At 56.2% G+C, this 14,058-nt stretch overlaps 1 protein-coding gene across 9 annotated transcripts in view; it reads left to right on the forward strand.

The window, feature by feature from the left end:
* Positions 1 to 6,323: 6,323 nt before the first annotated feature.
* The window catches only part of SECTM1 (secreted and transmembrane 1), a 16,710-nt gene continuing 8,975 nt past the window's right edge, over positions 6,324 to 14,058 (forward strand). For all 9 annotated transcript variants that reach the window (XM_031035798.2, XM_031035799.2, XM_081804189.1 and 6 more), the window contains exon 1: positions 6,324 to 6,470. The gene's annotated coding sequence lies outside the window, so the exon portion shown is untranslated. The remainder of the gene's footprint in view (positions 6,471 to 14,058) is intronic.

A 14,058-nucleotide genomic window follows, 5' to 3' on the forward strand; every position in this document is an offset into this window, starting at 1 on the left:
TGGGCTCCGCGCTCAGTGAGCGGCCTGCTGGAGATCCTCCCTCTCCTCCTCCCTCTGCCTCTGCCCCTCCTCCCACCCCTGCTCTCTTTCTCTCTCACACATGAATGAATAAATAAATAATTAATTGAAATGCAATGCAATGAAATGAAATGAAACGAAATGAAATGAAATCGGGCTGATGCTGTCTGCACAGCCTGGGTCCGGCCGCCTGGTGCTGCCGACCCCAGACACCATCACTGGACACGGCCTGGCTTCAACCCGGCCCCTCAGGTTTCACACCAGATACCCTGTGCAACATTCTTGCAGCTGATGTTGGGCCCTGTTTCTCCCCAGACCCTCGGGTGGTCCAAGCGGCGCCTCTCCGGGTCATGCCCGGCAGGTCTCTGGAGAAGTCTCCATCCCCCTCCCCATCCAGTGGCATGCCCTGAGGCCCTCCCCGTTGACCCCCCCCCAATCCAAGCAGCCCCTGGAGAAGGTCTGTCTCCGTGGTCCCCAGCTAAGGAGTTTCCCTTTGTCAGAACCGTTCATCCAGAGATGCCTCTCGAAACCTCCCTCCTCTTCCCATGGGGCTCATGGGGGGAGGGGCCCCCGAGAAGGGCTTTGGGTCCAAAGGAGCCACTGTCCCTCATCCTGGCCCGAGGACGTTAGGGACACTGGCCCTGGCCTGCCCTCTGGTGAGGTTGGGTTTAGAGTCTCCCCAAGGAAGTGTCCTAATTCCGGGGTAATTCTAGGAATCGGAGGCTGGCAGCCAAAGGGAGAGGACGGGGTGCAGGAGTGGGGGCTCCTCCTGCCGGCGCCCAAGCGTGTCTGGGTCATGCGGACAGACTCAGGGCCAGAGCGAGGCAGGCCTCAGAACGAAAGCTGCCTCTCTGGAAGGCTCTGATCACAGTGTGTTTGGAAATCCCCACACTATCTAATCCCAAATGCTGGTCCCGCTGACTTCCTGGGGTTGGGTTAGGGTTAAGGTAAGTCTCCCTGGGCTGCCCCTGCTCAGCCCTCCACAAATGTCGCCAAGTAAACAGCTGATTAGAGGGAGGATCCATGTTGTTGGAACAGAGCAGTTACAGAAACCAACAAATACTGAGGACATCAAAAGGGATGTGCTACCAGGCGGTGCCTTACAGGGTGAGGGTCCTGAGGGGCAGGTCTGATCGCCCGCTCCGCATCACCTACACCCTGGCAGGGCTCACGGAGGGCTCCCCGGGGTCTGGCAGCAGGGCTTAGGCCAGGGCCCCACCTTCCTGCTGCCCGGGAGCAGGGGAAGTCCAGGCTGGCTCAGGGATGGGCCCGACCCGCACTCCTGCCTTCCCCAGCGGCCTGTGCCTGCCTCCGTAGCCCCCACACCCTACATGTCAGGCAGGGAGTGATGGGGTGAGTGCTCCCTCCTGCAAGCCCAGCTGTGCCCAGTCTGGGACAGGATGCCCACACTGAGCTCAGAGGGACTGGAACAAGGGGCATCTTGCTATTTGGGGATCAGCTGGAGGCCAAGCAGGGAGCAACAGCTGGACAGGGTAGGGGGCCCTTTGTGCCCTGAGGACAGCAGGGTTGACTCGATCTTCCCACAGCGGTGGAGACCACAGCCCAGGATGGGGGAGGGGCTGAAAAGATGGGGGTGGGGGGTCCTTGTGGGGCACCGGCTGGTCGGAGTCACAGGTGGGCATCTCAAAAAAATGGCCCAGGAACTCCCTCAGGGCACACGGAGGACGGAGCCCACCAACCCCATCATTGCCACCTGTGGGGAGAATTACAGTCACTATGCACTTGAGTACCAGAAGATTCCCTCCAGAGGTGACATCACAGGTGATTTGGCCTTTCTTACCGATACTTTGTAAATGTTCTATAATTAACACCTTGTCATAACGGGGGGGGGAGAGAGTGTTTTAATTTTTAAAATCAGCCAAGGGTGGCCGGCCGGTATTGGTGAGCCTGCCCCTTCTCCTCCAGAGCCCTTCCAGGCAGAGCCGCCACCCAGACCCCATTCCTGGTACCACCTCAGGAAAGTAACATCGAGGTGCAGCTTCTGGGGAAGGATGTGGGCGAGTAAGGATCTCGTCCCTGGTCCAGCCGGCTGTGGCCCAGCTGTGACCGCCTAGGTGTCTGCCCAAGGTCCAGCCCTGGACAGAACCGGACTATGAGGCCCTTCAGGGTCTCCCGTCCAGGACCCGTGGCCGCTGATGGGGCCCCCAAACACCTGCGGTCATCCTGCCCTCAGAAGCTGCCACATCTGAAGGGCTCACCGGAGGACTGTGGAGCAGGAGGAGGAGTTCTGCGCACTGCGGCCAAACAGACGTGTGAGGCATCGTCCTGCAGCTCACACACACATTCCCTAAAGCAGCCACAAAGATACCCCCAAATTTAGTAAGAAATGTGAACTGCTTATACAAATGATGTCATAATCTGAAGAAAATAAAAAGAGCATTCAGATAAATAGAAAAGCGTATGGTCGGGGCGCCTGGGTGGCTCAGATGGTTAAGCGTCTGCCTTCGGCTCAGGTCATGATTCCAGGGTCCTGGGATCGAGCCCCGCATCGGGCTCCTGGCTCAGCGGGGAGCCTGCTTCTCCTTCTCCCTCTGCCTCTCTCCCTGCTCATGCTCTCTCTCTCTCTGTATCTCTGTGTCTCAAATGAATAAATAAAATCTTTAAAAAAAAAAAAAGAAAAGCGTATGGTCTTGGTCTTGTCTAGGAAGGATCAATATTAAAAACAGGATTCTTCCAGGGGCGCCTGGGTGGCTTAGTCGGTGAAGCGTCTGCCTTCAGCTGGGGTCATGATCACGGGGTCCTGGGATCGAGCCCCTTGTAGGGCTCCCTGCTCAGCGGGGAGTCTGCTTCTCTCTCTCCTTCTGCTCCTCCCCCTGCTTGTGCTCTCTCTCTCTCAAATAAGTAAAATCTTTTTTAAAAATGTGAGTCTTTCTAAAGTGAAACTATAAAAACACAATCCCATGGTGGCTCAGGACAAAAATAAACAGATGTTTGAGGAAAGAGATTTCAGAAGGAAAACAACATGCTGAGCTGTGGATTCCTCCAAAAGCAGAAACAGTACGTGAGTCAAGAATTTACAGTTAGTCTTACATTTTAAAACTTTAAAATTTTCTAAAACAGATAAATTATAATTAGATTAAGTTAGACAAAAGAGAACAAGACAACAACAAAGAACCAAGCAACAATCTTGGATGAGAAAAAGAAGGGGAGAGCAGCCCAGGTGTGCTGAGGGGTGAGGCAGCCATTGATGAAAGTGAGATATTGGGGCGCATGACTGGCTGAGTCAGTTAGGCGTCTGCCTTCGGCTCAGGTCATGATCTCAGGTCCTGGGTGATCTCAGGTCCTGGGATCGAGTCCTGCATCAGGCTCCCTAGTCATGGGGAGCCTGCTTCTCCCTCTCCCTCTGCTGCTCCCCCTGCTTGTGTTCTCTCTCTGTACAATAAGTAAATAAAACCTTTAAAAAAAAAAGTGAGATATTGTCCACTTACCAGAGATGCACCTAACGCCTGTGGACACACAGCAGCTGAAAGGAAAAGTCTGGAAAAGGATCAAGAATATTTTAACCAAAGGGAGTTGGTGTTGCTGTACCGATATCAGACAAAATAGACTCTGAAATAAATTGGATGATCGAAGTGCAGAGGGTCACTAATGATAAAGTCTCAACTTACCAAGAAGATACATCAATTTAGAATCTGAAGAAATCTAATAAAATCACTTCCAAATATACGATCAAGGATTGCTAGAACTGCAAGGTAATCGACAAGCCCCCATCATAGTGAGGGATTCCAACCTACTCCTCTCAATTATCGACAGCTCAAGCCGATCAAGATCGGCAAGTACAGAAGAGAGCACACTTCCCCCCTGACCACCTTGGCATGAGGGGCACCGTCAGGGAACACACATATATCTCAGGACACCGGAGGCATTCACAAGAGTGGATCAATTCAGAGATGGGGGACCCAGACGATGAATGAAGTTAGAATGGGGTCACCAGCTGGTAACAAAAAGATGACCAATACAGCCTTGGGGAGTATAAGAACATGGTGCTGACCAGTGTTTTCAGCTCAATAGGAAATCACAACTGAAACCACAAATTCCAGGAACCCAAAGAAAGAAAATGAAAGCCCACACATCATGTGATGCAGCAGAAGCTGTGATCTGAGGAAACGGAGGGGATAGGAAATCCTACAGAGAGGGAGGAAGGGGGAAATGAAGGAGCTGAGCGCCTGTCCGCAGACTGGATCCCAGGATTATATGAAAATGGAAAGGATACAGGGGCGCCTGCGTGGCTCAGTCCCTTGAGCATCGGACTCTTGATCTCAGCTCAGGTCGTGATCTCAGGGTCATGAGTTCAAGCCCCACATTGGGCTCCGCACTGGGCATGGAGCCTGTTTAAAAAATAAATAAAAAGATTGGAAAAAAAAAATGGGAAGGATACACACATGGGATATGTGTGAGTGTTTGTACCCACAGAACATTTCTAGAAAGTTAGGAGGACGTGTCCACGGCATCGCCTCTGGAGAACGAAGCAGGGGTCACCATGAGACACACCAGCTCCTTTCATTGTTCCTTCCTGGAACATTTGAGTGGTTTTGTAAGGTTTCTGTACTACTTCCAAAATAAACAAACTTGGGGCGCCTGGGTGGCTCAGTCGTTAAGCGTCTGCCTTCGGCTCAGGTCATGATCCCGGCGTCCTGGGATCGAGCCCCGCATCGGGCTCCCTGCTCTGCCGGAAGCCTGCTTCTCCCTCTCCCACTCCCCCTGCTTGTGTTCCCTCTCTCGCTGTGGTTCTCTGTCAAATAAATAAATAAAATCTTAAAAAAAAAAAGAAACAAACAAACTTGTTTCACTTTCAAGATACCTAAGTGCTTTACCTGGGTACACATTTACATCAAACTCCCCAGGGCATCTGGTTGCATGGGGACAAAAGAGTCTCAGCCCTCAGCTGACGCTCAAGGTCCCTCACCGTGTGGGACCCTCCTACCCTCCCTCCTGAACAGCCCCATGCCTCAGGGACTTGGCGGTCACCAGCCGCTGCCCAGGAGCCCCTGCTGAGTTGAGGGACCCTGGGCAATGCTGGCTGTGATGGGAAAGAAAGGCCGACTTGGGAGGTGGCCTCAGGGATGAGCCCCTCCTTCAGGCCCAGGGTCAGTGCCTGGGAGGCTGGGGGGGCAGGCACAGAGGCCTAGGGCAGGTGGCATTTAGGTCCCAGGCTGGGTGATCATTTGTGGGTCCTCCCTCAAGAGCTTCGTTGGCCTCTGGGTGGGGGCAGGGGCTTCTGGCCTCCATACCCCTCCATGGAGGTGCCATCTTCCTGTGAGGATGACCAGCTCTGAGCTTTCCCTGCCCACCAGACAAAGGTTACTCCTTTGGAACATCTCCCTGCCCCGGGTGTAAGCTCACAGGACTGTCTGCAGGCCAGATCCACACACCAGCCCCTCAGTGAGGAGGAAGCTGAAGCTTGCAGAGTTTAAGCAGGTTGGTCAGTGGGGAGTGGCAATGAGTGGAGGAAGGGCGGGTGACCACCTCTGGGTCTGTATTAACTGAAGCTGGGCCCAGGCTGGCTAGCCTTGGAAAGCTGGGCCAGGGTCCAGGACAGCACACAGAACACCTGGACACCAGCAAAGCTTCCACACCGGCCTCCTTCAAAGACTTAAGGAGAAACTTTTACCTTAGTGATTTTTATAATAACCACCAAAACCATGTGTATGTGAGAAACGAACAAATCCCCACTTCCAAACTTCTCTTTGGGACTGACCTCACACAGGTGCACCCCCGGGACACCTGACCTCGTCCAGGATGTGTCTCCCCACCCGCCGCAGGACCCCAGTGGGGAGGAGTTGGGAGGAGGGCCTCGTTCTGTCCAGGGGCTAATCAAAAGCAGTTTGACCTTTTAACTGTGTGCCCCCCGCTCCTACTCACTCCTGCCTGCAGCCCCCCCGCTCCCCCCCACTATCTCCAGGTGTAGTCTGGACCCCACTTGCATCTGAGACAACTCTCAGCCTTCACACGCTCCTGTGCATTCTCAGCGGGCACAGCTGGCCCTGCGTGCGCGTGCGTGCGGTGCGCACAGGCGAGGACCCGCGGGCTCCCCTGGTCCATGCAGGGAAGCGACCCCACCCACCCCAAAGGAGCATCTGGTCAGCTTTCCTGGAAAAACGCCCCCTGCTGTTTTGTTGTTTTCCTGTTTTCTTTATGAAGCGCTTTTAAATAAAGATATAATAAAGAACTACCAAGAAACTCATAAACCTTTTCTGTGAATTCAGGGCAGTTCCCAAGACTCGAGTGACTTCCCCGAACTCGGGTTTCCTTCCTGTATCTAGGACCTGGGTGCGGATCCCGGATCCTCCTCCCCGCAGCCTCCTCCCCTGGCTCCGCCCTCACGGAGGAGTCGCCCTCCGCCGGCTCTGCTCTCGGCCCCCAGCGCGCAAAGACCAGCGGCAGCCGCCAGTGGCCAGGAGCAGCGGCGCGCGCGGGGAGCCGGGGCGCAGGTGAGGGCGCGCGCGCAGGGAGCGGGGGCGCAGGAAAGGGAAGCACGCGGCGGGGGCGTCCCGCGGTCGGAGGGCTCCGGGTACTGGGGATGGAGACCCCGGAGCGCTGCGCTGACCCTCCCCCGCAGACGTGCGGCCCCGAGTGCCCCGCAAGGGTCCGTGGGCCAGGGAGCAGGGGGCAAAGGGTGCGCGCCGTGGGGGGGAGGAGAAGGGACGGAGGCCGCGGATCGCACCGGGGACCTGCCCCTCCGCTGGGGACACACAGGCTCGGCTCTTGAGAGGGCAGGGAGGTCGCATCCCGGGCTCCCGCAGACCCACACTTACGCGCGTGTGCACTCACATTCGCGGACTCACACAGCCGTGATGCACACACACTCACACACACCGGTAAAACAGAAATGAGCCGCCTGAGGCTTCCCCGACCCGTGAAGGGGTCCTGTGCCCGGAAAGCCCGGAGAGGAGCCAGTTTCCCCAGAGTGAATTTTTTAGCGGCCCCTTTCCATGCTCCCCTTCACATTTGGTTTGGCAGCAATCTCTAAATTCAATACATCTGCCACTGCTGGTTAATGATCTGCAGCATGGAAACCACTTGCCAGGCCTGTGGGTAGAGGAGTCAGAGCCCCTGGGAGGCCCTCCTGGCCCCGGGGTTGTGACAGTGAGGGTGGGCAGCAGATGTGCTTTTGGCCCCAGGGGCCAGGGGAGGGGGCTCTGGGGCTGGTAGTGGGGAAGAGGGTTCTCAGAGCAGGTGGCTTGTGAGCCCAGCGGGAGGCAGCCAGGCAGAGGGGAGATGGAAGTGTTTGCCCGCCCAGGCCCCAGGCCTGGACGACTTTCCTGCCCAGTTGGGGACCCCTCCCAGCCCCAGCAGCAGGGGGGGTTCGCTCCACCCCAGCTCGGGTTGGGGCTCCAGAGCCTTCGCAGACTGCAGCTGTCTCCCAGAGTGGTTGGTCACCTCCCGCACAACCAGCTCGGCCTCCTGCCCAGGATTTCCCTGTAAACCCTGAACCCTCTGCTGCAGGGGAGAAAGTGGCACCAGCCCCCCTCCGGGGCTGTGGGAGTGGAGGATCCCTACGCACCCCAGACCGCTCCCTCAGTTTTCCCTTTTCCCAAACCGGGACAAGTTCCCGGCAGCAACACGCACTTTCCAGATCGTGTCACTGACTCCCCAAGTGTGAGTAGCTCCAGAACCCAGGAGTCATCCTTGGTCGGGGACCCACAAACGCTGGCTGTATCGCTCCCATCCTGGTAGGCAGAAGCCGGTCCTGGGGTGATAATCGGAGAGAATCCCGCACTGTCGCATTCGTTTTGCCCTCCCGCTCGCGCCCCGCATTCGGCCCTCCTGCTCCATACCAAGCTTCTGTCTTCTTGCCTGTCCCTTTCCCCGTCATGTCCTGGTCTCCCTCCCTCTGGTTTTTCTCTCCTTTGCTGTGTTGGCGGCGAGTGAGAGGGTTCAGGCAGGGGGAGTGAAGCCACCACAATTAAAAACACATTTGACTTTGAAAAATGAATCGCTCTTCATACGTGTGGCCCCAGTATTGCATGGAACACATAGTGCATGTCTACTGGGAGTCGGCATTGTGCCTGGCAAGGCCAGGGAGGAGCCTGTTTCACCAGAGTGAATTTTCTCCTGGTAAATTCCCCGGAACAACCCAACATCTGGGCTTGGCTGCTCTTGAATCCAGTGCTGAACAACCGCAGGGGGTTGGGTCAGCCAGGGCCTGGGGGCAGATGGACACAGCCCCACTGGGCAGGAAGAGCTTGGCTCAGTACCCTCAGGGGCCTCCAGGACCTAGTCACTGAGGTCGGAGGCCCAGCTGACCTCCCCAGCAATGAGTTTTGCTGTCCAGGGGTCCAGCTCTCGTGCTGTGTAAGGGCTAATATCCAGAGATGGCCAGGACTGGGCTCTGTTCCTCACAGACAAATGAATGGGCAGAGCCAGCACACCAGGGGGCGGGAGTTAGGCCTCTGCTGCCTTTGGCTCTGTGCCCAGAGAGTGGCCAGCTGTGACTCATGGCTGAAAGTGCAAAGTCCCTGGAAGCACATCCAAACTGGACTCAGACGACCTCCCCACCTCCCAGTAAAAATGGGATTCCCCAGAGCTGGGAGCAGGAGTGCCGAGAGAGGTAGAACAGTGCCGTGAACAGTGAGGGGGAAGCCTGCCTGGCTCCCTGCCTTGCCCTCTGATCTCTGGACTATTCCAAGGGGAGCCAGCTGAGCCAGAGACTGTCCTCACAGATAAGCCTGGGGTTCAGCATTGGCATCCATGTCACTGGCCCAGCTGAGATCTATGCCCCGATCCAGAGGGAGGACCCCTAGTCAATGGTAAAAGCCAGGTGGAGCCTGGGACAGCTGTGGAAGCCCAGAAGGGCTCAGGGTGGCAGGTTGTGCAAGAGGATATTGGAAGCTTCCCAATCTCTAGTCCAGATCCCCATCTCTAGTCCAGATCCCTGTCTCTAGTCCAGATCTTCCATCTCTAACTCTAGTCCAGATCCTCCATCTCCAGTCCGGATCCTCCATCTCTAGTCTGGATCCCCCATCTCTAACTCTAGTCCAGATCCTCCATCTCCAGTCCAGATCCTCCATCTCTAGTCTGGATCCCCCATCTCTAACTCTAGTCCAGATCCTCCATCTCTAGTCCGGATCCCCCATCTCTAACTCTAGTCCAGATCCCCATCTCTAGTCCAGATCCCCATCTCTAGTCCGGATCCCCCATCTCTAACTCTAGTCCAGATCCTCCATCTCTAGTCCAGATCCCCCATCTCTAGTCCATATCCCCATCTCTATCTAGTCTAGATCCCCCATCTCTAACTCTAGTTCCAGATCCTCCATCTCTACTCTGGATCCCCCATCTCTAGTCTGGATCCCCATCACTAGTCCAGACCCTCCATCTCTAGTCCAGATCCCCATCTCTAGTCCAGATCCCCCATCTCTAGTCCAGATTCCCATCTCTAGTTCACATCTTCCATCTCTAACTCTAGTTCCAGATCCTCCATCTCTACTCTGGATCCCCCATCTCTAGTCTGGATCCCCATCACTAGTCCAGACCCCCCATCTCTAGTCCAGATCCCCATCTCTAGTCCAGATCCTCCATCTCTAGTCTGGATCCTCCATCTCTAGTCCAGATCCCCCATCTCTTGTCCAGTTCTTTTTCTTTTTAACTTTTTTTTTTTAAATAGTCTCCACACCCAATGTGGGGCTTGAACTCATGGCCCTGAGACTGAGTTGCATGCTCTCCTGACTTCCATCCAGTGCCACAGGGGCTGTGATGGAGGATGTGACACCACCCCAAGGTGGGCACAGTTTGGAGATGAAAAGGGGAGCAACTCAGTTATCCCCTTATCCTAAGTCTGGAACCAGGGGATTTCACAAAGAGGCAGGACCTCTCCCAACACAAGGAGAGTGTGAAGAGTGACTGACAGATGCCTGTGAGTGAGGGGAGGGCCGCCCAGAGCCTGGGGGGAAGATTTTGGTGGGGGGAGGGCTTTGGGCAGTGGGAAGAGAAGCCTGGAGCCCCAGCCAGTGCCCATCTTGGAGCCCATGCCCTCAGTGAGCACAAACTCCAGCCTCCCTTGGAGGACACAGCAGAAGATGGAGGACAGATCTAGGGACCACGGGAGGATGCCGGTGGTGGTAGGGAGTCCATGACACTTCCTAGCTTGTCTTGTAGCCAGTTCATTGCACATTAGAAAAACATACATATAAATAGCACATCTAATGATCACTACAGATCTGTATTTCTTAAGGTGAGGCTAGAGTAGATAATACGATTTTAAAAATTAGTCAATGTAAAATAATTGTTAGGATTGGGGGAGACCTGGTGTATTAGAAACTGCAGAGGTTGGGAGCTGGTGGGGCGGGGAGGCTGATGAGGCCTGGGAGGCTGGCGGGGCCGGCCCCGGTTGGTATGCTTCCCTCAGCAGGCAGACGAAATACCTGAGAGCAGAGGGTGACCAGGCCAGGACTGCCTGGGGCTCGGGGCACCCCGCACCCCATCTCCTCCAGGCGCCATGCCCTGGTTGCAGAAGGTCAGCATCTCCCACACCCAGCTGCCTCATGTGACGCAGCGAGGCTGCCTGCCTTTCGCTTTCCTTTTGCTCGTCAACACACACACACCCTCTCAAAGTCCAGGGGGGCAGGTCACCTTCGCTGAGGTGACCAACTCTCCATGTCGCCTGGTCCGAGTGAGGACCAGAAGGGAGACCCTGGCGGGGAGGCCGCTCAGGTCCACAGACACTAATCACCCGCTGTATGCAGAGCACGTTTGAGGGCCTGAGGGGGTCACAGAGAGGGTGCGTGTGGGGGGGGTGTGGCTGTGTCTCAGGGGGCAGGGAGCCTGCCTGAGATCGCAGAAGACCCCACAGAGACGGCCCTGGCTCTGCGTGGAGTGAGGCCCTGGTGCAGGATTGTGAAATAGCCCATTCATTTGTTTATTCTCAGTCAACAACCCGACAGTTTACTTGGAACTCGAAACATGCCTCTAAGTTTATTGAGAAGGGTAAATACCCGGCAATGGTCAGGACAATGGTATGATGAGGCGGGTTTCGAGGGGAAGGGCCTCGTTCCGAGTACTGCAGACCCGCGGGCGTCCCCTGCCTTTCCTGCTGAGTCCTGAGGTCGCGCCTGATGCCTGGGGTGCAGATACATGCACGTCTGGACAGAGGGCACAGCGGCACATCCGCTGGGCATTCAGGGCACACCAGGCCACCAACGGGAGGCTCACTCAGCACCCAGGACGTGGGGCTGGCCGCCCCGGTGGCCGTCTGCCTCTGGTTCCCGTGCAAATCCTGCACGCTACGCTGGGGACACCGGCCCGCTGGCTCAGGTGCGCCTTCGCCTATCCGAGCAGGGCTGGAGCCTGGGTCAGGTGGCCTCCCCTGGAGTGTGCTCTCTCACCTCCAGCCAGAGGAGAGCTTGGCCTGCCCCCTTCCACCCCCAAGACTGGGGGACCCCGACCCACGTCGGAGCGCCAGGGAAGCGTGGGCACCCGAGGCTGTGCTGAGCTTGGCCTGGGGCAGCAGAGAACAGACAGGTGCACCCACCACCAGGAGGGAAGTCCTGGCCCCCGTCACAGGAGGGGGACCCTGGGAAGCTCAGGGAAGACTTGAGGGAACTGCAAAGGCCCCTGCAGACTGTTCTCGAAGCTGGAGACCAGAAATACCACAGGGCCTGCCTAGGGCCTCCTCCACGGCCCGGCCAGAGGCGAGACGCCACAGACAGAGCTGGGACCCGCAGCTCTGTGGTAGCCCTGCGCACGGCCCGGCTCAGGGGTAGGGCAGCGCCCGCGCAGATCTCTCCCTCAGGCTGACACGGAGGGCTCTGGCCACCGGCCTGGGAGAGGCCACCGGGATCAGCAAGGATGCCTGTGGGCCACTGGGCACCATTTTAAGAGGATTTGTGTAAGGGGGTGAAAGAAAGGAAGAAAAAACGTGTGTCTTCCAATTCAAGAGAAGTTATCTTGTAATAATGCTTGGGGAAAACTGAGCAGATCTTATCTGAGGGGCCAGGAAAAGCCCCAGCACAGGGAGTTTTGAATCCTCTTTCTAGAACCTTCCATCCACATAAGCAACGTTTAATGAGATGTTTGTGCCTGATCTTGGCGATTGCTGACAAGCATCGAAACCAACAAGGCTGCCACTGGATCACATCCAGCTGTGAAATCTCCGCGTCTTTCATGTTATTCAGAGCAGATTCATTCGGGCAGGATCCGAGCAGCCGCCCCTCTCCACTCATCAGCAAATTCTGGTTCTAAGAAGAAAATTGATTTCAGTTATGTTAATAATATTCTCGTGGAGAAACAAACCTGTAAGGAAAGATAAACAGAGCAGAGGAGAGAACCTGCCTTCCCAGGGTGAACACAGCTGAAAAAGCTACTGGAAGCTTTGGGGTTGGCAGCGTCCTGGGCAAGTCGCCCACGGGCAGAGGTGGAATGGAGGGGACGGGGTGTACCACTCTCGGGATGCCTTGGGCACAGCCCACTTTCTTGGAAGAAAGCAGCGTTGGACCCTGTCACGCGACCCTTGCAAAATGGCTTTGAGGTGATACATGATTCGAATGTGGAAATCCAGTTGGGCGGTCCGTGGATTCCCCACGGTCTGGGAGGCTTCTGCAAAAGGACACCTCAAACAACAAACAACACTTTACTTAAATGAAACCTTGAAGCTTTCAAGGAAAACACAGGATGACATAAACAGGTAGTCTTGTTATTCCAGAAACAATCCAAGGAGAAACAATGGAGTAGGAGCACGTTTGCCTCGCCGATAACAGTTTGTCTCTCTAAAACATAAGTCTTACAAACCCATAAGGAGAAGACAGACAACCCGAGAAAAGTAGGTGGAGTTTGCAAGGGCCGCGGCAAGATGGACACCCAAAGGGCGGGGGCCAGGGTGAGATGGCCATCCCGAGGCACCAGGCCCTGTCGGGGCCACAGGGACAGGCCTGGGGGGAGGGCGGCGCTGGGGGGTGGCCCTCATCAGGGTGCAGGCCCTGGGGAGTGGGGGGTTAGGCCTCCCCCAAAGGGCACGGCAAGGTGAGACCCAGATGCAGAGTAAGGTAACAGGACCCTGAACGCTCCCTCCACGCCCAGGGCTTGCGTGTGATTGTCTGGGTCCGGAGAAAGCTGGAGTCACTCGGTCACTGGGGTGCATGCAGCTGTAGGCTCAGGGGCAGGGGGTCGTGTGCGCGTCCTGGGGCGGCTGTGACAAAGGACCACAAACTGGGGGTTCAAAACAACAGATGTCTGTTTTCTCACAGTGGTGGAGACCAGGAGCCCAAAATCAAGGTGTGGGCAGGGCCGCGCGCCCTCCTGGGCTCTAAGAGAGGATCCTTGTGTCTTCCAGCTTCTGGTGGCCACACCCCAGTCTCTGTCGGCCTCGTCCTGCGGCGTTCTCCCGGTGTGTCTCTGTCTCTGTCCAGATTTCCCTCTTCCTCTAAGGACACTAGTCATGTTGGAGTCAGAGCCCACCCTACTCCGATACAATCTTGTCCTAAGTAATTAGGGACGCAAAGACCCTCTCTCCAAACGAGGTCCCGTTCGCAGGCTGTGGGTGGGCGTGTCTTTTGGGGGCCGCCATTCAACCCATACACACGGTATGGAGGGAGAGGGAGGGAGGATTGGGGCGGGGTATCTGTGATGAAGGATCTCATCGAATAGGCTTCGTGTCTGGGCGCAGGGAGACCCGTGAGAGCCGGGCACAGAGCAGCCCCAGCTTCTGCGGGGGAGGGCATCTTTCTGACGGTTCTTTCTTCCTCAGCCTCTCTCTGTTGCTTTTCCAAGTGTGGTGCACGTATACTGAGAAGAAAAACTGTCCTTCTTGCCTTACGTTCGAACTACAAACAAGTTTAGAAAAATCAAGCAAAGGGGTGCCTGAGGGGCTCAGTCGGTGGAGCATCCGACGCTTGATCTCAGCTCAGATCTTGATCTCAGGGTCGTGAGTTCAAGCCCCGTGTTGTGCTCCACACAGGGCGTACGGCCTACTTCAAAAAAAAAAAGGGGGGGGCGCCTGGGTGGCTCAGTTGGTTGAGCGACTGCCTTCGGCTCAGGTCATGATCCTGGAGTCCCTGGATCGAGTCCCGCATCAGGCTCCCTGCTCGG

The sequence above is a fragment of the Leptonychotes weddellii genome, chromosome 15 (genome assembly GCF_054177405.1).
Source record: "Leptonychotes weddellii isolate Sample4059 chromosome 15, ASM5417740v2, whole genome shotgun sequence".
Classification (NCBI taxonomy): Eukaryota; Metazoa; Chordata; class Mammalia; order Carnivora; family Phocidae; genus Leptonychotes; species Leptonychotes weddellii.